Source organism: Vombatus ursinus, unplaced genomic scaffold, assembly GCF_900497805.2.
Source record: "Vombatus ursinus unplaced genomic scaffold, bare-nosed wombat genome assembly UNPS02000582.1, whole genome shotgun sequence".
Classification (NCBI taxonomy): Eukaryota; Metazoa; Chordata; class Mammalia; order Diprotodontia; family Vombatidae; genus Vombatus; species Vombatus ursinus.
The window spans coordinates 23,813,343-23,816,998 of NW_020940360.1; positions in this window are offsets into that span (position 1 = coordinate 23,813,343).

A 3,656-nucleotide genomic window follows, 5' to 3' on the forward strand; every position below is an offset into this window, starting at 1 on the left:
TTATGTTCTTTGGTTTATCAAACTCGACTTTTTTTATTTTAATACCTTGTGGTTATCAGCTTAGTTTATTTCATTGAACCACTTTTCTATTTTTTGACTAGTACCAAAGAGATTTTATGTTTAGGAGAACTTTTGAGCTTTATGTCACAATATTACCACTTACTTATTATGCTATGCTGCAGCCAAAATACACTACTCATTGTCCTCCAAATATGCCCCACACTTTTACTGATGTCATTTGCTCTCTCTAGCATGCTACTACCCTATCCCCAAGATCTACTTGCTAATACTTTAGGCAGACTACAAGTGCTTCAATCCCATCTCTTTCATAAAACCTCCCTTTATTCACCTGGCTGGAAGCTCTCCCTCTCTGTTATCTTATCACATCATTTTCTCTGTACTTCTCTTTGATACATTTGCCAAGTTATGTTTTGTATCATACTTACTTGTGCATGTGTTATCATCACTGCTAAAGTTTAAGCTCTGTAGTGGCAAGGACAATGTCTTCTTTTTTCTTCAATCTCCCTCACACCTAGTACCATGTATAATTGATAGTAAGCTCTTAATAAGAGTTTTTTGAATATTATTGAAGGAAGAACCATATATCTCCCATGATATTTATGCCATTAATTCCCAGATCCATATGTCCAGTCCAAATATTTCCCCTGAACTTCAATTCTGCATCATCTGTTAAACATTTCAAACTGGATATTCTAGTGACATTTGAAACTCAGCGTATTTAAAACAGGACTAATTATCTTCCCCAGCTAATGCACATTTTCCCCAAACTTCCCTATTTCTATTGAAAATACTTCAATCCTTCCAGTTGTCCAGTTTCATAAACCTCACCTCAGCACTATCCTCAAGTCCTCATTGTCCATCATTCCACATGGCCAGTCAGTTGTCAAATCTTGCCATTTGTACCTTCACAATATCACGTATTCAAACCTTTCCATCTCCTTACATAGCTACCACCTTATTTTAGGTCCTCATTACCTACAGTCTAGATTATTAAAATGGCCTTCTAATTAGTCTCCCTGAGTCAAGCTTCTTTCTTCAGGCCATCCTCCACCTTTCTGGCAAAGTGAGTTAAGTGCTATTCTGACCATGTTATTCTACTACTCAATCAATTCCAAAGGTTTCTAATAGTCTCTAGAACAAAATATAAGGTCCTTTATTTAACTTGTAAAGTTGTTCATAACCCTATCCCCAACCTATCCTTCCAACCATTACTTCCTTCTCCCTTTCTTCAATCCAGAAAAACAAACAAACAAAAAAAAATAGCCTTTTCTGTTCCTCACATACAGCTCTCTACCTCCTAAGTGTGTAACATGGCACTGTCTCTTGCATCTAGAATGCATTTCCTCCTCACTTCTAATTCATAGAATCTTTCTCTTCACTCAACACTCACCTGAAGCACAACCTTGTAAGTTAATTTTTTTTAATCTTCTCAATTTCTACTACCTTCCTTCCCAAACCATATGATATTTAACTACTTTATATTAATTCTCTTTACACTTACTCTCTTTGTGTGTTTTTTTGCATATTTGTGTGGGTAAACACACATATACATGCCCTTGTTATCTCCCCCCATTTAAATGTGAGCTTCTTATAAGTAGGAATTATTTCATTTACTGTATTTACATCCCCGGTGCCTAGCAGAGTACTTAGCACATAGTAGGAGCTTATTAAATCCTTGTTGTTTGGCTAAATGATTTACTGAAAGTTAGTATTCTAAGTGAAACTTGTCAGATTTAAGAACAATTTTCAGTGTAATAATCAATTTACCTTGTGGTTTTTTATTTTAAGACCAAATCTTAACATAGTAACTTTAAGTATCACCTCATGGTACCCTTCAAAAAAGAAGACGCTATTGTATTTCCAAATCCCAATAATTCCTTCTTGCCTTCCCTTGTTTCTTTGTACCCCACCTTTCCTTCCTCTTCTTTCTGTCATTCTCTTTCTTCTCTTTCTTTTTCTTTCTGTCTCACATTTATAGGCAACAACAATTCCATGTCAATATTTCCAGGAGTAATTAAGTAATGCAAAGTAGGAAGACTTACTTTGCATTTAGTCTTCTGGTCTTGAAACAATGTCAGTAATCAGGCTGTAATAAGGGTTCTTTTCAGGTCATTCAAAGCATTAGCTGTCATACTCTTCCCTCCTCTCCAACAATGAGTTTTGCACCCTTTTTTTCCTGCCTACCTTTTACTCAGCAAGTAATGATTTGAGAACTGCAGAAATCTTTACGTTATCCCAGTAATGTGTCAATTAAGGAAAGCATTTTAACCAGATTACAAAGATTTGTCTGAGGTGGCCACCACTTTGTTAAAGCTGTTTTGTGGACATCTTCATAATTAATGGAAAAATCATTAGGAATTCAGTCTTTATTAACCCCTGTAGCTGGAGGGGCCCATTTCATCTTAATTGCATTCATTTGGCACTGGCAGTATTATACAGCATAATCACTAATAAATGATCTTTTAATTTGTACCAATCAACGGAGCTTGCTTTCATGCCAATATTCCTGTTTCTTTGATGTTGACCTGTCTTGATTTTTGATCATTTGGGCTTAAGATGATTTACTGGAAAATCAATATCAATACCAGAACTGCTTGTATTCATACATCTGTGGTTAGGTTCTATTTGAGTGTATTTTGATTGAAATAAGTAGTGCTTGATCACCTATTCAGATTTTTTTAAAGAATCAACACATAATCAGGTTGGGAAATCTGGTACTGTATTCTTATTCAGAGGAAAATAATTAGAAACTGTAGAAAAACTGAAGATTCTGGACTGCGGTAGGGGTAATACTTTAGATGCCACTAATTAACCAACTTTGTCTGTAATCTCCTAAAGGCCTTCACCAATATAGTAGTAATATGCTATTACCCATTAGCAAGGCCAATGGGGGCTTTGGGTACACTTGTTAATAGGAAAATCTGAGACAGTTTCTCTCATTATCCCCCTGTCAGCACTGTCTCTGCTGTGTAAAATGGTCATCATTGTTCTGCTGGTCAGCTAACCAGAAACCCAGCTACTGTAAAGAAACATTCTGCAGCTAATTGAAAATGACTGAAATATCCCCTTATCATCCAGTCACCCCTCTTTATTCACAGAACAATGGAACACATATAGACTAGGTGGGGGGAAAAAGAAAGTTCAGTCTATGACATTGAATTATTCCTGACTAATACAACTACAAAGAAGTCTTTGAAGATAATTCCAGGGGGAAAAAATCCACTTATTTTTAAGGTAATAACATTAAAGCTTTGAGTTAGTTTGGAATACAATATTTGCTGTTCTGAGTAATATTTTGTATTTATATTATTCTGTTCACTGGTGGATCTCAAAGCTTTTTACACAAAGGGATCTTGATCCCCATTATACAAATGATGAAATAGCGTAAAGAACCAAAGGTGAAGCAAAACTGCACAGAATGGGAGGCCCAATAAAGCAACAGATACATAAGGTAGCTAGATTTGATATCTAATGTTGTGTTATGTGTGTGCATCATGTGTATACTCTCTACATGAACAAACCTACAATTTCTAAAATCAAATTTACCCAAAGGTGATATTTGTGCATCATTTTATAGAATCTCAAGGTTAGAAATTATCTCTGATGTCATCTATTTCTCCTGTACTTGAAAAAAA